The sequence below is a fragment of the Heloderma suspectum genome, chromosome 5 (genome assembly GCF_057233095.1).
Source record: "Heloderma suspectum isolate Gila_16-S chromosome 5, 16-S_ref, whole genome shotgun sequence".
Classification (NCBI taxonomy): domain Eukaryota; kingdom Metazoa; phylum Chordata; class Lepidosauria; order Squamata; family Helodermatidae; genus Heloderma; species Heloderma suspectum.
In genome coordinates, this window is record NC_139462.1 from 209,642,295 (window position 1) to 209,665,174 (window position 22,880).

At 42.8% G+C, this 22,880-nt stretch overlaps 1 protein-coding gene and 1 pseudogene across 4 annotated transcripts in view; both read left to right on the plus strand.

Annotated features, from left to right (window-relative positions):
* Positions 1-22,880, plus strand: part of CCNY (cyclin Y) — a 157,250-nt gene that overhangs the window by 45,982 nt on the left and 88,388 nt on the right. The window lies entirely within an intron of this gene.
* Positions 6-22,880, plus strand: part of LOC146345132 (protein CFDP2 pseudogene) — a 28,990-nt pseudogene continuing 6,115 nt past the window's right edge. The window contains exon 1 of the transcript XR_014792076.1: positions 6-1,327. The product of XR_014792076.1 is annotated as a protein CFDP2 pseudogene (transcript). The remainder of the gene's footprint in view (positions 1,328-22,880) is intronic.

The following is a 22,880-nucleotide window of genomic DNA, read 5'->3' on the forward strand; positions in this document are numbered from 1 at the left end:
TCAGTGAAGCCATAAGCTATGCCGTGCAGGGCCACCCAAGATGGACAGGTCATGGCAGCGAGTTCTGACAAAATGTGGTCCACTGGAGAAGGAAATGGCAACCCACTCCAGTATTCTTGCCAAGAAAACCCCATGGAACGTATCACAAAGCTAAAAGATATGACGCCGGAAGATGAGCCCCTCAGGTCGGAAGGTGTCCAATATACTACTGGGGAAGAGCAGAGGGTATTTCCAAGTAGCGCCAGAAAGAGTGAAGTGGCTGGGCCAAAGCCAAAAGGACACTCAGCTGTGGATGTGTCTGGTGGTGAAAAGAAAATCCGATGCTGTAAAGAACAATACTGTTTAGGAACCTGGAATGTAAGATCAATGAATCAAGGTAAGCTGGAGGTGGTCAAACATGAGATGGCAAGATTGAACATTGACATCTTGGGAATCAGCGAACTAAAATGGACAGGCATGGGCGAATTTAATTCAGGTGACCATCATATCTACTATTGTGGGCAAGAATCCCTTAGAAGAAATGGAGTAGCAGTCATAGTCAACAAAAGGGTGGGAAAAGCAGTACTGGGGTACAATCTCAAAAATGATAGAATGATCTCAGTACGAATCCAAGGCAAACCATTCAAAATCACAGTAATTCAAGTCTATGCCTCAACCACTGAGGCCGAAGAAGCTGAGGTTGATCGGTTCTATGAAGACCTACAACACCTTCTAGAACTAACACCAAAAAAAGATGTCCTCTTCATCATAGGGGACTGGAATGCTAAAGCAGGAAGTCAAGAAATCACCGGGATAACAGGCAGGCATGGCCTTGGTGTACAAAATGAAGCAGGACAAAGGCTAATAGAGTTTTGCCAAGAGAACACGCTGATCATAGCAAACACTCTTTTCCAACAGCACAAGAGGCGACTCTACACATGGACATCACCAGATGGTCAATATCGAAATCAGATTGATTATGTCCTTTGCAGCCAAAGATGGAGAAGCTCCATACAGTCAGTAAAAACAAGACCTGGAGCTGACTGTGGCTCAGATCATGAGCTGCTTCTTGCAAAATTTCGGCTGAAATTGAAGAACGTAGGGAAAACCACTAAACCATTCCGGTATGACCTAAATCATATCCCTTATGAATATACAGTGGAGGTGAGGAATAGATTTCAGGGATTAGACCTGATAGACAGAGTACCTGAGGAACTATGGACGGAGGTCCGTAACATTGTTCAGGAGGCAGCAACTCAATCCATCCCAAAGAAAAAGAAATGCAAGAAAGCCAAGTGGCTGTCTGATGAGGCTTTACAAGTAGCTGAGGAAAGAAGGGAAGCGAAAAGCAAGGGAGAAAGGGGAAGATATCTCCAACTGAATGCAGAGTTCCAGAGAATAGCAAGGAGAGACAAGAAGGCCTTCTTAAATGAACAATGCAAAGAAATCGAGGAAAACCACAGAATGGGAAAGACTAGGGATCTCTTCAAGAAAATTGGAGATCTCAAGGGAACGTTTTGTGCAAAGACAGGCATGATAAAGGACAAAGAAGGCTGGGACCTCACAGAAGCAGATGAGATTAAGAAGAGGTGGAAAGAATACACAGAAGAACTATACAGGAAAGATCTTAATGTCCTTGATAGCCATGATAGTAATGTCCTTGATAGCCATGATAGTGCGGTCACTGGACTTGAGCCGGACATCCTCGAGAGTGTAGTCAAGTGGGCCTTAGGAAGCATTAGTAACAACAAAGCTAGCAGAGATGACAGTATTCCAGCTGAGCTATTTAAAATCCTAAAAGATGATGCTGTTAAAGTGCTGCACTCAATATGCCAACAAATTTGGATCACTCAACAGTGGCCACAAGACTGGAAAAGGTCAGTTTACATTCCAATTCCAAAGAAGGGCAACGCCAAAGAGTGTTCAAACTACTGCACAATTGCGCTCATTTCACATGCTAGCAAGGTGATGCTCAAAATCCTACAAGCTAGGCTTCAGCAGTATGCGAACCGAGAACTACCGGAAGTACAAGCTGGGTTTCGAAGAGGCAGAGGCACTAGAGATCAAATCGCCAACATTCGCTGCATCATGGAGAAAGCAAGAGAATTCCAGAAAAACGTCTATTTCTGCTTCGTTGACTACGCTAAGGCCTTTGATTGTGTGGATCACAACAAACTGTGGCAAATTCTGAAAGTGATGGGAGTACCAGACCACCTTACCTGTCTCCTGAGAAACCTGTACGAGGGTCAAGAAGCAACAGTAAGAACCGGACGTGGAACAACCGAGTGGTTCAAAATTGGGAAAGGAGTACGACAAGGCTGCATATTGTCACCCTGCTTATTTAACTTATATGCAGAGTACATCATGAGAAACGCCGGGTTGGATGAATCAGAGGTCGGAATTAAGATTGCCGGGAGAATTATCAACAACCTCCGATATGCAGACGATACCACCCTAATGACAGAAAGTGAAGAGGATTTGAAGAGCCTCTTGTTGAGGGTGAAAGAGGAGAGTGCAAAAGCTGGTTTGAAACTCAACATTAAAAAAACTAAGATCATGGTATCTGGCCCTATCACTTCCTGGCATATAGAAGGGGAAGAAATGGAAGCAGTGACAGATTTTACTTTCTTGGGCTCCAAGATCACTGCCGACGGTGACTGTAGCCATGAAATTAAAAGACGCTTGCTCCTTGGGAGGAAAGCTATGGCCAACCTAGACAGCATAGTAAGAAGCAGAGACTTCACCTTGCCAATAAAGTTCCGTCTAATCAAAGCTATGGTTTTCCCAGTAGTAATGTATGGCTGTGAGAGCTGGACTATAAGGAAGGCTGAGCGCTGAAGAATTGATGCTTTCGAACTGTGGAGCTGGAGAAGACTCTTACGAGTCCCCTGGACTGCAAGGAGGTCCAGTCAGTCCATCCTAAAGGAAATCAACCCTGAGTGCTCATTGGAAGGACAGATACTGAAGCTGAAGCTCAAATATTTTGGCCACCTAATGCGAAGAGAAAACTCTCTGGAAAAGACCCTGATGCTGGGAAAGACTGAAGGCAAAAGGAGAAGGGGACGGCGGAGAATGAGATGGCTAGATAGCATCACCGATGCAATGAATATGAACCTGAGCACACTCCGGGAGAGTGCGCAGGACAGGAAGGCCTGGCGTGCTATGGTCCATGGGGTCACGAAGAGTCGGACATGACTGAACGACTGAACAACAACAACATCTGTCAAGGAAGTCCTTATTATGTTGCATGGACTTGAGTGGTGCTCTGCAAGGGCAGTAAATTATTGGCAGAATTACAGCTGGCATGGCTAAGGCTGCATGTTTGACTCATAGTGGCTCAATTTGTACTTTCAAGGATTAAATGGCATTTTTCAGGGTTGATTTACAGTATTGGTTTGGATCTCAGAAAAAGATGCTAAGGGTCTGGTTTGTTGTTGAATAAGAGTTCAATGTCCCAGATCATGGCACTTGCAACTTGCCATATTTAGGGCAGGTTATGGCCTGCTGGCTGCTGGGCATGACAAATAACACAGTTTTATAGTATAGGTTAAAAAACAAACAAACACAGTTCTTCCCTTGGATTAGATGATTTGCTGAGAATAAGCTTCATGTAACCCCACACAAGACAACCAGTTAACTTTAATTCTATACTGCATAAATATTATGTGTATGTGACTAAAATTACAGATATTCCAGGTAACCAACACAGAGTGATTTTTATCAGGAGAGAAGAAGTTGCTTTCAGGGATGAGTTGACCACATAATGGGCTGCCATATCACACCAGCACTTGAACTTGCTTCCCTCTCAAACAGCTACTGATTCAATTACAATGAAATGGGAAGAATTTAATGATAGTGAATTGATGTATATAAAATAGCCATATCCTTCGAGATGCTTTCAGGGTTCCTCATGGCCCTTTCCTGACTGACCTTTCAACTCAGAGTGCTCTGTTATTTCAGACAGAGGTGGACTCCTCCTTTTCCTCCTCTTTCTCCTTGTGCCTGGAACTCGCTATTGGGATTCTTAAGTTGCTATTACCTCCCTAACAATTGTTTCCAGATCCCTCCTTTGAGCAGATTAAGGAACTTTCTTGATCAATTTGCTTTGCAAGCATTGATGATGTTTAGCAGTTTTGCAAGGTAAAATTAACTTGAAGTGTGATAAGACATAAAGGGAGATACAACCTGCTATTGTCATTGCCATAACCTTAGTCATTGCGAAGTGTGTGTTCATTTATTTCTAGATGTATGCTGGTTTTAAAGGTAAAATCAAAGGCAAGTAATTAGGGACAATAATTACAAGATTACTATTGAAAAATAATCAAGAGCCAAATATGTTCCACATATAATGATGTCAGAAGCCTGTAAAACTAATATGTTTTTAAGCAAAGGCCCAAATCTCAAACCGACCAAACCTCCCTCCCCAGCCACTCCAGCAAGTTCTGGAGTGGGCTTCCCTTCAGCCTTCATTCAACTTCCGTGTACCCTGAAATCCCAAATACCCAAACTCCCTCACTCTTGAGGAACCCTAATAGTTGTTGTACTTCTACTCAGGTGTATAGCCTTTTGTCCACAGAGGCATGGTTTAAGACCCCATAGACACACACACACTCACACTGCTTCTTGACTGTATAGTGTAATCCCATGCCACAGAGCATGTGAGAGGTGAAGAGAATGCAACCTAATTGTGTCAATTTAAAAGAGGGCAATTCATAAAGACAAACAAATGCCACTTCCTGGACCAAAGTAGATAGGATGCTGAGAGGTCCATTATTGAGAAGGTAAATGGAGCTGCAGCGTGTGTGTGTGTGTGTGTGTATGTGTGTGTGTGAGGGAGGGAGATATTTTAACCCTTATCCCCCTCCTTTCCTACAGTACCATGATCCAGATCAGAATCCCTCCTCCAGTGACTGCATTTACCTTTAAAAACAAAATGTAGATTTCTTGATGCTGCATCCAGTTTGACCCTCAGAAAGAATAAGAGGCTTCACCTGTGGTATTACAGCCCTAGCATTTGCTGTCTATGCTCTTGGTTCTAGCCTCAACTAGAAGAACACCTGTCTTTCACAGTTCTAATTATTTGTCTTGGTGCCCAAGGTGCAAGTTGGTATCTTTAGGAGCCAGGCTTCAAGAGCAGCAGCAACAGGTAGTCTTTTCCTTTTTAAATGTTGAAGCACTAGATTGATTTAATTGTTAGCAGTCACACAGTGGGGGTGTTTGGACGATTGCATATGGAGAAGAAGCCATTATGGCGTTTGCCCCCGCATGTGCTGTGCCTGCGACCACCATTTGCATAATTCCCTGTGATGCAGCACGGGTTGGCGTGTCATCCAAACCCAGCACACAGTGCTGTGGGGTTAGCTTCATACCTACCCTACAACCCCTACTGCAAGTCAGACACCATGCCAGCCTGCGCTGCATCATGGGGAATTACGCAAATGATGGTTGCATGTGTGGCGTGGGGGGGGGAAGGGCAGAAGTCATGATGGCTTCTTCTTCCTACACTATTATCCAAACCCAGTCAATGAGCTGGTCAAAGGGAGATTAGCTCCTGACTCCTGAGTAATAATCCCTTTAAAAAAGTGTCGGATGTAGGAGACTCCCCAAATAGTGAAGTCGACAGCATTTGCCCTAGTGTTGAATAGCACCTCTCTCCTTTTCCCATTGGCAACAAGTCAAGTTATACCTCCCCCACCAACTAAAAGTTGCATCTATGCAACTTAAAAGCTTGGTTGAAAGGTTACCTGCCTTGCACACTCTCCCTCTCTCTCCTTTTTGCTTGCAGTCACACGGCAACATCTTTGTCTGAGGGGCTGCACCTCACAAGTATGTGAACTGCCCACAGATTCATTATTTGCCTAATATAAATGAATATATTTCTTTTCTCTCTAGCTCTCTCATTGATGTGAAATATAATTGAATAGGTTATTCAATTATGTTTCACATCAGTGTGATGTGAATAATGCCCTAGTGTTGAATAGCACCTCTCTCCTTTTCCCATTGGCAACAAGTCAAGTTATACCTCCCCCACCAACTAAAAGTTGCATCTATGCAACTTAAAAGCTTGGTTGAAAGGTTACCTGCCTTGCACACTCTCCCTCTCTCTCCTTTTTGCTTGCAGTCACACGGCAACATCTTTGTCTGAGGGGCTACATCTTACAAGTATGTGAACTGCCCACAGATTCATTATTTGCCTAATATAAATGAATATATTTCTTTTCTTTCCAGCTCCCTCATTGATGTGAAATATAATTGAATAGGTCAGGTGCGTTACAAGATGATTTTTGTATCTTAGTTTGGAGTTGCACATTTGAGATGAAATAGAGCCAAATGGTACTCATTAGAAATTAAAATGGCCAAGGTGTTTTGACAAGAAAAAGAACAGGTACAGTTCCAGCATGTCGCTCAAATGGGACCAGAATTGATCGTGCTTGCCCCTTTGTTTACTGGAATTGAACATATTCTGGTGACTCTGAGCTATTTTGGGCCAGAATCTTGTTTTATCTTCTTGGCTGAAAATTTATGGTCTCCAGATGGGTCTTCTGTTATAATCTATCTCATGTCTTTTCAGTAATATCTACAAATGGATTGTCTTGTACAAGTTAAAGAAATGCATAGTAGTTTCTGTAGTTTAATACATCTTTTGGAAACAAGGTATGTGTATTGTATTGTGTCTGGGCTAGTATATGTCAGCACTCGCTGCTTCTGTCACCTGTTTTGTTTTGGTGGGATAGAGATGTGATACACTGTAGAATTTTTTTTGCCTGCAGGGTGGGGTGTATCAGAGTTTCCTACAGTTGCACAAAGCTCTGTAGGCAGCTGACGGCCTCATGACTGTGTGTTTGTTCTTGGGCATGGTTAAATTTTATGACTATTTTGTTAGAAGTTTTTCTTTTCATATTCAAATATTTTTCCTTGCAATGACTCCCTTTCTAGATAATGCTGCTGCTGTTTTTTTGTTTTTAAACACATGATGCTTAAATTGATGGCTCCTTGAGGAGCCAGTGGTGATATAGTGAATAAACTGTTGGACTAGGAGGGAGGCCTGGCTTACGGCCCTGCCATGACACCTTGGGCAAATAATGATCTTTCAGCCCAGAATGAACATGGTTAGTAGTTCTGAGGATTAGATGGGAAATGGACTTGTAGGAAATGATGCTGCAAACATCCCATTCAGTATGCTTTCTTCTGCTGTCATTTTAAAATGCTCTTTCATGATAGCTGCATGTACTTATCTACTGTTGAAAGCTATATGATTTTGGGTGTGTATAGGCAGGCACCTAATTCTAATTTCTGATTACAGGTGATAGTTTTTTGAGGAAAAGTGACTTATTTCCCTATTTACCCAACATGGGGAAGGTGTGATTATTTTCCCCTTGTAGTCTTTGCTTAGCTTATAGGGCCTGTCATGCCCCATCTGGAGGAATCTTCTTCGGAGGACCACCTAGAGCTCCTTGAGCCAAACTGAGATGTACCCTATTTCCAGGGTTTGTGAGGCAGATTAGGGGGATCCTGGGTCCTCAGGAGAGATAGTATTCTGAACTACCTCCTTAAGATGTAGAGAGCCCCCTTCTGATTTGGAGGCAGAAGCCAAGCTATAGCCTAGTCCCAAGAAAGCACAGATGCTTAAAGGTATAGGCTGGGTCAGCTGTCAGGTGATGAAGTGACAGTCCCAGGAGTATGATTCCTTGTGACTAAAGGGTTACTCATGTGTTGTTGTTATTTATTGCATTTCTATACCGCCCCATAGCTGAAGCTCTCTGGGTGGTTTACAAAAGACTCTCCTCATGAATAAGGCCTTCCCTCTGTAACTCTGAGGTAACTCTGAGGGCTGGCGGCTGTGCCTGGCTGGGGTTCTCTGTGGGTTCCCTCGCTATCCTGGATATCCAGCTCCCAGGATAGTGAGGGAATGCTATCCTGGGAGCTGGACTACAGACTTAGTTCCAGCAGCTCTCTGTCTAGAAGTGAAGGCTTTTAAGCTTGAGCATTCAGAGTCCCAGCCAGGCACAGCTGCCAGCCCTCAGAGTTACCTGAGGGAAGGCCTTACTCATGAGGAGAGTCTTTTGTAAACCACCCAGAGAGCTTCAGCTATGGGGCGGTATAGAAATGCAATAAATAACAACAACAACAACAACACATGAATAACCCTTTAGTCACAAGGAATCATACTCAGTTGGGGTGGGCAATATATAGGCCACATACAGTGGCTTTTATTGAGCCACTGCCCCCACCGCTGCTGAATTTGCTGCTGAAATTTGGTAGTGATGTGGCAGCAAGGAAACAACTAGAATATCTACTGACTGCCTTCCAGTGTGGTGTAGTAGGTAGAGTGTTGGACTGGGAGGTGAGAGGTCCGGGTTCTAGTCCCCACTCGGCCATGGAAGCCCACTGGGTGACTTTGGGCCAGTCACAGACTTTCAGACCAGCCTACCTCACAGGGTTATTGTTGTGAGGATAAAATGGAGAGGAGGAGGACTATCTATGCCACCTTGGGTTCCTTAAGGAGGAAAGAAAGGTGGGATATAAATGTAATACATAAATAATAAATCAATATACACCAAATCGACCCCTGAGATCTTCAGAGGATTCCATGGCCAACAGAGTGTTGCCAGGCAATGGCACCTAAGCGAGCCTTCTCTACAGCGGCACCCACCCTCTGGAACACTCTCCTACGTGTGGTTCAAAAGGCGGAAACTGTGATGAGCTTCAAATGTCTCTTGAAAATGCATTTATTCACTCATACTCTCCCTGACTAGTAATTGATTATGATACTGCTCTGATTTACTGCTTTTGTTGTAATGTGTATAAGGTGTTTATTGTTTTACACTGTTTTTGTATTGGTTTTTATATTGTATCATATATACTTCTATGTAAACTGCTTGGGAATCCTGGGATGTCAAGTGGTATAGATGTAGCTTACATAAAATTAAAAAATAAATACATAGTCTGCATTTAAAAACCAAACACAGCAGCAAAAGGGGGCTACTTTAAAGCAAAATGCCCCCTTTTTCTTTCTGCCAACACCATCGCACTGCTGAATTTCAGTTCCTGGCTTTTAAAAGCAGACTATTTTCCCTTGCTGTTGCTGCCGCTGCACCACCACCAAATGTTGGGGGCAGCAGTGCGGCCCCCAGTGGAGTCCCATGGGTGGCAATGTTGCTCACCCCTGGCTTAGACCTTTGGACTGGCTTCGGACCTTACTCTTGGTACGGATCTTTCCTGGTTTCTGGACTCTGTTTTGACACCACTTGAAGCAGACAGGACCTCTTCTTACCTCCACGAGGCCCTTACTACGATGTACTTTCCTGGACTTTGGGGTGACATGGGGGAAGAAATTCTATTGACTTTCATTGTGTGTGGGTCTTTACTTAGAATTTAAACTAGGTGGTCTGAGGGTTTTAAACAAAATCCTTCTTTTTTATACTTTAAAAAAAATTATATTGTGTTTTGTCATGTTATGTTTTATGGTTTTAATTGTTGTGAACTGCCCAGAGAGCCTTGGCTATTGGGCATTATAGAAATGTAATAAGAAAGAAAGAAAGAAAGAAAGAAAGAAAGAAAGAAAGAAAGTCACTCCCAGGGACATTATATGGAAAAAATATGGCTGTAGTAAGTGCATTTGTAAAATGAACCCCCCTCCCATTTTCACCCCCTCACTCTAAAGTCTGCTCTTTTTCCTGATCTTCGAGCAGATGTTTACCACCCCCACGATGCCCCTGAATGTGGAAAAATTCAGGGGGATCGAACATAAAGATCATCCCGAGTAGATTCTCTAGAGATTCCCTGTAGAGATCCTTCAGGGGGCTATATACATCACTCCTTGCACTGCCAGAATATTTTCTGGCAAAATTTGAAGAGACAGACAATTTTTATCAAAATTTTGATCAGAGATGGCAACTGTCCAAAGGGCATCTGATGAGTTTCAAAGCTGAACAGGCATTTGAACCTGGATTTTCCTGCTCCTAGCCCAGCATTCTATCCAATAGACCATACTACTGATAATGGCTAGTAATAATTATTCTGCCCATCTTGACTTCAAAAAATGCTATATTGAGTTGTTGTATATCCATGTTCGCATGTCAGTCATTTTGGCAAATGGCAGCTACAGAATTAATGTCACCGGTGGGCACGTCTACCCAAGTTAAATGTGTACCTACGTAGGCCTGAAATACAAACAAACTTCAAGATCCTTGGCGCATATATATATATTTACAGGGGTCTATGGCAGATCCTGGGCGATTATGCTGATAACCCTTTAGCCTGCCTATGGAGTTTGAGAGGACTAAATCTATCATCTTATCTCTTTATAAATTGTTTTCTCCCCATCTACTCAGCTTTCAAAATCTTGTTTTAACCTTGTACTTAAACTGTTTCTTGCATTTTCAAATATTGTGATCAATTTGTTCTGCTTTTGCATTGTGCTTTAAAATACGTGGGTGCATGCATACAGAGAGAGGGAGAGAGGGAGCTGCTATTGTGATATTATTAGCTCTTAAATATGCAGAGTGGTCTGGTAATTATTATCAGTTTTTGGCTTCACTAGTTAGTTTAAAGGATGTCTGAATACTCTTGAAACTGCGACAGTGAGTGTGCTTGACATAAGAAATCCAATTGAGTGGGACAGATCAAGCAGAATACTGACATTTATTATTTGATTTAAGTGATGTACTGTCTTCCCCCACAAAAAATAATGAAAAAATTCTAAGTATAGCCAAAGGCTGGGAGGTCTGATGTTAAGGAGAAACAGAATTATAGCTTCTCAGGGTCATTCAGTATTTTGACTGCATCATTAGGCTGTCAAACTGGCTGCTTGGCTCTTACGTGGAAATTATTGCGGGTACTGTATTAAAAGAAGTCACGAAGACGAGCAATTGATGGGATTAAATTACAGCAATATGAAACCTCAGTATTAATAGAAATTATATCAAGTTAGAAATGACCCAAATTTAGGGGGCAACTTATTTCTCTTTCTCTTCTTTCTGTTGCATCTTGAACATTTATTAGCCAGAGTTTTTTTTAAAGGGGAGGGGTGGCGTGATACACAGAATTGATAGTGACCAAATAAAATATAGGACAGATAAAACAGTAATAGAGTGGAGAGATCATGTTGGTCAAGAACAGTAAACTAGTTTGCAGGCATGGTACCGTCTAAAACTGCTAGAATGGTGCAAGATTCTCTCCCCTTGACTGATGTTTTTCCTTATCTTGCTGTCATGGCAAGAGGCAGCGAGTGTGTGGTCCCTCCCAGATTGCTTCATGGGGAGAGGAGTGAGGGAGTTTCTCCTAGTAAAATGGTACCTCTCTCCCTGAGGTAAAATTCATCTTGCATCTTATCCTTACATTTTCTTTTGTCAGGGTTGTTCTCTCGGCCACTTTTTTTTAATGACTAAATATTAGGAAGGGAAGGAACATGGGATGAATATAGGCAGCCGCCTTATACCATCAGGACGTTGGTCTGTCTAGCTCAGTAGTACCTACGTATTTTGCCTGGGAGCAGCTCTTCAGGGTTTCAGATGGGGATTTTTTCTAGTCCTCCCTGGAAATGCCTCAGATCGAACTTGGGATCTTCTGCATACAAACCATGTGGTCTGCCACTGAGCGATGGCTCTTTGTCCAATTAATTATACAAAAACCAATAATTATTCCTTAAGAATAGACTGAGCAGCATATGGCACAAAAGGACCCTTTTTTAAGTGACCACAGACTTGGGCAAGTATGATGTTTGTTTTCTGTTTGGAAGGAAATCGAGGGGTTTGCTCTGGTCCCCCTGGGTCATAGTTACACCATGGTCATGGGAGTGTATAATCTGATTTATTTTAAAACACTAATTCCATTAAACTCTATATTCCCACCTTCTCTGCTACCGAGGTCGCACCCAAAGTGGTGAATAGAAAACCTAAGTTCTTGACACTGAACGTTCAGAGAATTTACAAAAGAGATGCTTTTCTTCTCCATGGTAGAATAGTTCAATTTCTTTGTTTCTAAGTAATGTTATGATGATTTCTGTTTGAATCGCTGGAAAGAACTGTAGCAGAAATATCACCATACCTGAGCAGACGTATTTTTCAAATAACCAATGGCCTGGAGACTTTTTGTAGTCCTATAGACTTTATACGCAGCATTCCAGATCCTTCTGTGTTGTTGCAAGGCCCCTATGCTGTTTGTACCTAGGAAAAGTGTTAAAGCATGCTTGTCTGCAGCAAAAACACCTTTTTAAAACATGGCACCAACAGGTACTGATTTTAGGCTTATAAAACCAGCGTGGCAAGCAGAATTCATAGCATTTACTTAACACCTGGATTCCAGTTCCTGAGTCCATGGAAATTATGCACGTGATGATTTCGATAATTTGATGCTTTTCAGGGCACAGAGAGATATGTCGGGAATTGCCACAGAATTAAATAGTAAAGACAATAAGCACACTTTTATTTGTAGTCATGTTGCACACCATTGCAAAGCTGCCCTCTTGTTTTCAAAATCCCCTCACTGAATGGAAAGGAAACATTATGATCAGTAGTGCTCACCTTTCAACTTGAGTGCATAGATTTGCTTGGCTGTGTGGCTCTAGTGTACTACTGCCTAATAATACTTGAAGAATACAGGAGGAGCCAGGGACAGCATCCACTGCTGGCCCCTGGAGCCTCCGGGTTCTGCTGCTCCTCCTTGCTTGTTGTTGCCTGTTCACCTGCTCTCTCTGAGGACACAAGCAGTGACAGGAATCAGTTGAAGGAGCATCTTCCTCCACTAGTGTTGCATTCTTCCTTTGGGTGGTTGTGTGGAGAGGGCAACCTATTGGGACGTAGTAGTACTGGCAAGGAGGAAGTGTGGCCCACTGACTGAGGGCATCCCACCCAATGGTCCTCCAAAACCTAGAGCCAGAATTGGGAGGAGCATTGAAGAATATTTATTGTATTCTTAGAGTATACTATACCATAGTACAGAAAGTGGTCCTGGGAAATCTCTGTTTTATCTCTGATAGGCGATAACAAAGGCTGCTGCTCGCCCTCAGGGGGTGGGGCCTGTGGAGGGTGCTCAACCTTCCACAGGCCGGATTAAGCCTGCAGTCTGGAGGTTGCCCTCTCCTGTACTAAAGCATACAGTAACGATGAACTCTATTGAATTTATTTTCGCAAATTCTTTTGTACCTTCTTTAGTAATGAAATAGTTAAAAAGCTTCCCTTTTTAAAATAACTAGTCCTTTTCACTAGTTTGCTTGTGATGCTAATATGTTAACGTCATTTTGATTTTGTAAAACTTAATCTCATTCTGGTCACATGTGTTGACTTCAGTGAACTATAATTTGTATGTTTGAAAGCGGATTGTCTTTCAGTGTCTTCCCCAAAATATGAAGGGAGGCTATACAGAAAGAGAACAGAATTAATACTTAGTATGTACTGATAATACTTAGTATTGTCTGATTATGTCTCTGTGTTCACCTTTTTCTTTCACCTATCTTGGATTTACTCTTTGTAAATCATGCAATATGAGTGCAGCCTCACCATCCCGTATTTTATATAGCAGAACTAGTATCTGCTCATGGCCTGTCACTATACATCTCTTTCAAAGTGTTTTAGTGGATAAGAATCCGTTGTGTTCCCTGGGCCTTTCAAGAATGCTCTTTCTTCGAACCTAGTGAATGGTGGTACAAGTTGTAAAGACAGATTTGATGTCTGTCATTTCTACTTAGAAAGGGGACCAAGAGCCATGAGTCCTTGCTGCTCTTTTTGCAAACATTTTTAAATTAGTGTTTACCCATAATTCTGAGCTTTTCCCCTTCACAGATCTCTTGGAAATCCTAGCTTAGCAGCAGGATTGCCAGTGCTGGTTGATTTCATGCAGACCATTCAACAAGTCCTGGAATATTAACACTTAGGGCCGCTGCTATAGATGGTGAGCTGTATCTTAGAGTGTCTCTCCATTAAGCAACCCCCCCCCCCCCCGCAAAAACCCACATCCTTTTCGGAGCTTCCCGCTTTTGGTTTCTTTGCAGGATTAGGAAGGGCTTCTTTACATGGCAGACATGTGGTTTGAACTGAGGGAGTATCTCCCTCCCTCCTTGGTATGTGTGCAAAGGAGCGGGGGTGGGGTGGGGTGGGGTGTATTCTTGTTTCCATAGCTTAACTTCTGCTGTTTTCTCACAGCCTCCAGGAAACCTCCGATTTACTTCTGAGTAGACATAAAATGTAAGATTGTGCTGTAAGTCTGCAATCCTTGGCACGCTTATGTGGGAGTAAGCCCCACTGAACTCAGTGGGACTTACTTCTGAGTCGACACAAGATCGCTCTGTAAGTCTGCAACCCTCGGCACACTTCCTTGGGAGTAATCCCCATTGAACTTAATGGGGTGCCCTGAATCAACAGAGCACTTTGCTTCTGAGCTGGGTAGGGAGGGAGATCAGGTGTGTCTGTCTTCGTTGCAGGGAGGCATTTTACCCTCTTCTCCCTCCAATTGAGAAATGTGGAGGCAGGAGACGCAGTTGGTAGGCAATTCTTGCCCTCGTGCCTGGCAAATCTGCTCGGTCTCCTTCCGTGCAACCCCGCTCAAGATTTCCCAAGTAGGACATGCCCTGCAGCCCATCCTCAATGCCTTTGTCATCCTGACCACACCCCCAACAACTGAAAACAAATGCTCACAGCAGGCAGACACAGTGGTTTCTTCCACTATTGGAGAATTTCACAGGGAGGTCATGGCGCTCCTTTTCCGTGGGCTGGAAAAAATACCACTTTTTGTGTTTGGAGAAAATACGAGATAGGCTGGGGGAAATTGCAGGAGGTGTTGTGGAGTTAACGGCATCATGTAAAGAGCCTGCAAACTTCTGAGAGAGAGCCATCTCAATAGCAGGATAAAAGCTCCATGTGATTAACCCCTAAGCTGCTCATGAAACACTTGAAGTGTCTCTTCTAAGACTACATTAAGATGAATGTCGTGGAAAAATCCTGGCTTTTTGCTAAGTTTTTGGGAGCTAAATGTCTACCCTATCCAAAAGGAAAAGGGAGGAGGGAGTTTATCTGGGTGGATGCCAGAGCCATGTGAATCTGTGATGCCACATCTTCAGCATCCTGAGAACTTTAGCTTTAATTTTAAGAAGAAAAGCAAGGAAAAATCCTAATAAGAAGGGAGGATTAGTAACACTCCTTGGCTTGTGCTCCTGCTGTCTTCCTAAAAAGGAACTGGAAAAAAATATCCCCAAATGCAAGTCTTAAGATCTTGTTTACACACATGTGGAAAGCAGCACAATTCAAAGCACTTACAAGTGGGTTACAGAAGGTTGAGTGCTCTTCAGTTGTTTACTGTTATTAACAGATAAAAAGGTTATTTTGTAGTAGAAAATAAGAGCAGCCTCCTTCCTGAAAGAGGCTGTCTAATGTAGGAATGACAGGAGCACAATCCAGCCTCCCTTCCTGATGTTTAGGAGCACCTTCCTTAACACAACACCAGTATAGCCATGGAGAAAAATAAATAGAATGCATATCTGGCACTGAGAGCAAACTCCTCTGTCTAGACAGCCATGAAGATTGAATGTGGCTTCGTTAAATCTCAGTGATGGATTCACTTGTTTCTATGTGGGCTTGTTGCCCTGAAGCGATCTGTGCTTGGAGTTGTCTAAGTAAAAGGGGCTAACCATGTGACAGGGCAGAGTTACCATGCAAATGTACAAAGGGCCATTTACCATGGAGCTTCCGCATGACTCCATGGATTATATGAACAGGGCTGCCTTGTTTCTGAAGGGAATGGTGTGACAAGAGGGCACCCATTTTCTTCCCTCTCTAATAGATGAAATAGCCTGAAAGCATAGTTCTTGCTCCATTCCTGAAAAGCTCATGACCTTCTCTAGGACAGGTGAGAGTCTTTTGGGGATCAGCTCTAGGTCACAGGGATGTTCTTAGTCAAATGGACAGGACCTCCATCTTAAACATTGACCTTACCATGTCCCTTTTTATTGGTCATCAACAACTAAGAAGGAGCAGTTTCGAAGGGTCTGAGGATCCAGGCAATAGGTTCCAAGAATAAAAAAGGGGCTGGCTGTTATGGGCAATAACAAGGTCAGAATCCAAACGTAATCCAGATACTCTGCAGGCCTGAGTAGCAAAAGTAGCAAAGGGTCTGTTGATTAGCAAGCCCCTTTCAGAGGAAATAGTTTATGATATGTGGACATCCCCCCCAGGCTCCTTGCATCAGAAAGGTGTCTCTTGGTTGCCTCCTTATTAAATGAAGCAAGTGGGTAGGCTGATTTAGCCTGTGGTTTTGCCTGAATGAATCCCAGGCTTTCCGTGTAGGATAGCAGGGCAGCCAGAGACCCTGGTAGATTTGCGTGTGTATGGGAGAGGGGTTTCCAAAGCAACTACCTTGTGAGAGGACCCAGCCTTTTAATTGCAAGGTCATGTCAGAAATAAACTTGCATTTGGCTTTTTAAAGTCTTATGAGTGCTATGGCATATAATGTTTGTATTAAACGAAGTACAGGTGCAGCTAGGATTTGCTTGTTTAGTCTATACATTTTTGGTGTGTGTGTGTAATTCTTATATTGCATCAGTGCTGACTTTCACCAGGAAATATTCACTATTTATGACTGTGAGAAAACTGTCAAGTAACGTGGAACAGATGTGGCAGTTTGAAATAAATAATGTAATGATTGCTTTTATTTTTGGACAGTCACTTGCAAATCAAAGGCTATGCATTCTGTGTATGTTTGTTTCTATGTATGGTGCCGTTCTTGATACTGGGCCATTTAAAAAGATTGTTTTTGTTTGCTGTGTTACCTTGCTGTAGACAGTGCTGCCTATACTTAGAAGGGCTACCAGCATTCATGAAACCAGGCTCAATAAAAGGAACATTTGTGTCCACATTTTGTGAGGAAAGACAGCTACTCCTTTTAGTGTTGCAGTTCCGATTCTTTGGGTGTGTGCTTGTGTTTTGTGTGAATGACACCCCTTTGTTTAGAAGAAGTCTACAGCCGAATACATGATAATGGGGACCAGCCATGGAGGATGATTGTTGCCTTATTAAATGCCTAGCTTGTGGGCTTCTATCTGGTTAGCCACTGTTAGGAATTGTATAGTGACCTGCCTGGACTCCTTTGGTATAATCCAGCAGGACTGCTATTATTTTGTGGTGTGTGCATGTGGGTTGGGGTTTGAGAGTCTAATGAGGAGTGAACAGCTGTTAAGGCAACTTTGATCTTTTTAATTTACCCATCTCCTTGGCAGGGCAGCACACAGAGTGCCAGTTTCCACTGTCCCAGTCTATGCAACTTATTTACTCAGACAAACAAAAGTGGAACTGATTCCCAATGAAGCGAGCATAGTATGGTGGCCTTGGCTGCATTTATGAAGACTGGAGGTTCGTTGTGATAGAGTGTGAGAATATAATATATCACTTACTTTGGGTCAGATCACATTTCTTGAATCTGTGCATTTTAGCAGCCTTATTTTTAACTACTTGCCTGGTTGCCATATTATAGGTGACTTGGAATTTCACCTAGGCAAGTGAGTTGGTTGCCAGAAGAGGAGCAAAGTTCTTGGTCCTTCCTCTGGCATCCCCATCCTCCATGTTCAGCATAAAAAGTTAGTGGGCTGCTGGCAGAGACACAGAGGATTTTAACCCTGCTCCAGCTTTTAAGGTTTTGGCAAGTATTTAAAGTTGGAGATGTTATAGCATCACCTTGGGTGTGTACTGCGGCCTACTTTGAGGGCGTGTGCATGATGCAGTTATCTGTATCTATGCCAATTAAAATGTTTTCGGTATAGAAGTCTGTATGTGGGCCCTGGAGCTTGCAAACAATACATAGGAAGATATAAGTGCAAATGGATAGGTGTGAAAGTTGTTTCCTAAAAGCTGGCTAAATCCCTGTCATTTCGATGTCCAGTGGACCCATATTTTGCAGCCTGTACTCTTGCCTGTCATTGATGTCTGGCTGTGTTTTGGTGCTGTACCAACGTATTGTTCCCAACACATTTCAAGATGTCTTGTTATGAAGGGAAAATCAAAATTCCTAAAGGATTACCTGGGACCTTGAGTGAGCTAGAAATCAGCTAGTCCTGAGCAGCACTTTAGAAATTTTTAGAAGCTAGTGAAGAATTTCTCTTCATAGTACTTCAGGATTTTTAAGAATTTATCTTTATAATGAGACACATCTCAAAATGGATTGGAAACAATATATTGGTGCAGCTGGGGTGGGGGGTGGGGCTTTATAGCTGTTTTAAAAAAAATCCTCAATGTTTTTTCTTTTGGTGCCTGCTTTTCTTCTTTGCAGTCTTTGGACTCCTAGTTGCCTACATCCTTAATGAGAAGTCTCCAGATTTGAAGTTGCTGTTTACTATAATACCCGCCGACACATTTTTTTAAAAGAATGATTGGTGTGAAAAAATTCGGATCTGTCTCCTGAGTGCTTGTGAACTGAGAATAGACTTAATATTTCTTGTCATTTAATTCTTAAGTCTTTCTTTTATCTTTCCAGGATTAGGTTTTCATAGTATGCTTGTATAAAATCTGGGCCAGTTCAATCACTTTTAAGTTAGAAACTTGTATTTGTGGCTCCAGTATCTGCATATCTTTTAGCAACCTAATTATCAGAGGGAAATGGCAGAGGAACATAAAGCAGAATGGTGAATTTATCACTATGTGCCTGTAACGTCAAGGCTAGAATGCAGAAGTGCATTCTGGATCAAGCTATTTGTAGGGCACATCTGGTGCACAACACAACAGTCCTTGCTCCTCGTGACTTGGCAGAAAGCACATGGCCCCACATCTCCAGGGTCTAAACTGACTGACTGGGTTCACACAACATGCTAACTCACACTCAGTGGTTAAGTGTGGGTGGTTGTTGAACTGTGGGTTAGTGTGTTGACTGAACCCAGGACATTTTCTGCAGCATAGGCACAAACACGGGAAAACCGTATTTGCACATTTTGAACATTCTAAAGTTTGAACCCAAGCTTTTGAACCCTGGGTACAACCCCAGGTCCAGTGCATGTGCCCAGAGGAGTGGACCCCATGAATGCAAGCTGCATTTTGTTTAGTCTGACTGGCACTGCACCCCCCTACACACACACACACACACACACACACACAGATAAATCTGTGTTAGCACAGGGTGCAGTTTTCCTTCAATTGATGAAAGGATTTGTGTGTATATGTGGGGGGGTGTGCACTGCCTAACGGAATAACACCCAAACTGTGCACACTTCATACCACTTAGAAAACACCTCTTTGCTGTTAGATAGTACAGATTAATCAGGACATCGTCTGAAAACCAAGTTCCACAATGGCATAATCTTTTGGATTTTAAACCATCTCTAGGCTAACTGCTTTCTTCCTGAACAACTATGATAACCTGTTAAGCAAACCATTGCAATTGGATAGGATGCTCCAGTATGGTTTATAATTTTAGCACACATCTGTAACCAGTACAAGAGAAAACAAGATGTTAAAGCTATTCAGTGAGGTGTAATTTGGACAATTTGACTGCCGGTTTCCTAGTAGATAACTGTACACATTAATAGCACTAACTCTCTTATGTTGCTATTTATACAGATTAGTAGACAGATGACTGGGGTTCATCATACAATCCATTGTTTCCCTTTTCTTAATCTTTTTTCACCATCATGTTCTAATGTATTTTCATCCCCATTTATTTTCTTGTGGTTGTGTCATAAGACCATCCTGTTGAGAGTCTCTCGCATAAGCATAATAAAACTGCATGTTATTTTCCCCCATGTTAGACAGTTTTGCAAACATATCACTAGTGAGTGGGTGAATCATGTGAACTTCTCCAGATGTATCTGACAGCACATCCTCACTGTGAAGTTCTGAAATGTTATCTTCAAAACACATTTTCTTGAAACCTAGACAAGCTATTTTATTTTCCATATAGTCTGAGCCATTCACCTGGTATGTGAATTTGAAACAGTAGAACCCTATGTCTACTCAAAAGTAAGCCTCATTGAGTTTAATGGATTGTACTCTCAGGTAAATGTGAATAGGATTGCATCCTAACCCCCTTGTGTGGTGCCACTGGGCAGATTAATTTTAGTTGCTTCTGCTTGAATGGTGTAATGTTTGAATTTACCCTGAGTCAGGCTACCTATATATGTTCTTAGTCGTAGACAGGAACTGATTCCTCAGCTTATTCAAGCTTTTCACTTAGTTCAATAAACTCAAATGGATAAGGAATATCCTTTTCTAATAAGTAATGGAAATTTCCACTCTTTACCTACCAGTAAGTAGGGCACACATACACACATGCATACTCACTCTTTCTCCCTCTGAAGGAAAGGTATTTTATGGTGAAAGATCCCACCTCCTCTTTGCTCACCTTTTTGTTTTGAGTTACAGCAGAAAAAAATCTCAAAGTAACAAGCCCCACTGAATATATGTCAGTAATCAACAATCCTGCTATTCTCTATGCTGGTGACTTTGGGCTATTCTTACCAAAATCAGACACTGATCGAGAAGAACAATAAAATCCCAGCAGTGGTATACTACTGGTGAACAATAGTTCAACCTCAGCCCCTTTTATGCCAGTCATTCTGGTGTCGGAATGGGAGAAACTGCAGGATTGCAGTGGATAGCAGTTTCCAAAATCTGTAAGCAGACAGGAGGTGACGTTGTGAACAGGAGTTCTATTTCTTAAGAACACGTAAAGCAGATCTTCCATTTCCTTCCTTTGATTTCTGTACAGTAAACTATGGGAGTATATTTCTCAGGCCATATTACTCAAACTTCTTGAAGTTGCCCCTCTTATTTTAATTTATGGGTAACTGCAACCCAGTATCTCTTCCACAGCGTTATGGCTCCATCTTCCAGTGTTATGGCTCAAGGATCACAGCAGGCAGGCCACAGAGCAAACGAGAAATGCCCATCTGCAGGCCAAAGGGCAGACCCTTTAATAAATTTATTTATTTATTCATTTCATTTCATTTCATTTCTATACCGCCCAATAGCCAAAGCTGTTTGGGCGGTTCACAAAAATTAAATCTCCAGTTTGCTGACAAAGTGGCTGAAGCAAAGGAGAGATGGACTGCAGGTAAAGTCTCAAAAGGCCTCATTTCACCTTCCGCTCTTTTCAAAACATGTTTCTCATCCAGAGCTAAGTCTGCAACCCTCAGCACACTTACTTGGGAGCAAGCCTAATTGAACTTAATGGGGTACTCTGAATCAACAGAGGATGTTGATTCTGAGCTTGGTGGGGTGGGGGATCAGATGTGTCTCCCTTCATTGCAGGGAGGCATTTTACCCTCTTCTCCCTCCAATCGAGAAATGTGCTCAAGCATTTACATAGCAGACACTATGGTTTGAGAGAGCAATGCACTTCTTTCGTGGCATCTGATGCTGCTGTTGCTAAGCGGGTGGTGCAGTGACCAGGATTTGGGCAGTTTGGCGGGGGGGGGGGTCACCTTGAAGCAAAGGGGAAAATGGCTGGCGGGGGAGGGTTGGACGCAGATCTTTCCTTCCTCAGCAAGACTTGAGCAGAGGCAGGACTCACCCTCAAACCGTGTGCCCTCCCCTCCTTGCAAGGAAGGGAGAGAGCACAAGCCCTCTAGCCTGTCAAATCTGCTTGGTCTCCTTCTGTGCAACCCTGCTCAGGATCTCCCAAGTACAACACGCCCTGCAGCCCCTTCTCAATGCCTTCATCATCCTGACTGCGCCCCCAACAACTGAAAACAAACACCCACAGCCGGTTTCTTCCACTATTGGAGAATTTCACGGGGAGGTCATGGTGCTCCTGTTCCATGGGCTGGAAAAATACCACTTGTGTTTGGAGAAAACATGGGATGGGCTGGGGAAAATGGCAGGAGACACCCTGGAGGGTAATGGCATCATCTAAAGAGCCTGCAAAGTTCCGTGACAGAGCCATCTCAATAGCAGGATAAAAGCTCTGTGTGAAGAAGCCCTACGTCTTCCAAATGGTCCTTACTACAGAGCCTTGGTCAGCAACAACTTTTCCTGGAGGGCTTCTTTAGAAAGGATTGATGATGGAAGCCAGAACTTCAGCCTCTAATGTGCCCCTTCTGCAAGTTGCCATAGTTACCTCTTATTGCATGCCCCTAGGGTGGCCCTTGGGGAAGGGGCCAGGTGGTCTAGAGTTGGCCTAAAGGCCTCCAGTGACTGATCTGATTGAATAATCTTTCTCCTCTAAGTTCAAAAGGCATACATGATTGGTCCAAGAATTCATTCAGATATGGGCAAGTGGTGTGCAATGCACTGGAGGAAGTAGTTTCCATGCTGCTCAGAATGACTTTGATTCAAGATTGTGGTTGGGATACAAAAAGTGGGTAATGGTTTTAAGTACAGGTAATCAGGGTTAGCATGCTTGTTATTTCCCTTAGGACAATTTTTCTCCATTCTTTATGTAACCCTGTCTGTACTATAAAATAACCTGTCTCACATACCATGCTTGGCTATTATTTAATAGCACAGCTGCACCAAGCCCATACAAGTGTCTTGACCTTAGGAAGACTTAAGATATCTCACAACAAACTAGCTCTCAGGAAGTTGCTAAACTTCTATATATGATTCTCACAACTATGGCCAGCCATATGATCTTGGCTTGTTTCAATAAGGCATAGTTTAAACTAACCACATTTCTGCCCAGTTCAGAGACAGTGGCTAATTGTGGTTTGTTTCAACCAGAAAATGGATGCTTACAATGGCCACACTAGAGGAGGACAGGGAATGGGGGAGCATGCAAACCCAAAGCTCAAGCAGGCTTGTTCCTGTAATGCAAAGTGTGGTTTAGCATTGTGTCTGATCCAGGTAAATGACTTGTCTAAGGTTCTTTTTGACAGCCCCTCCCCCCGAAGGGTGCAGATAAAGATAAAATGAAAAAAGAACTAGATGAATCTGGGTTGCATAGATATGGAAAGACTTGCACTGTGTTTTCTTAGGCAGACATTTCAATAT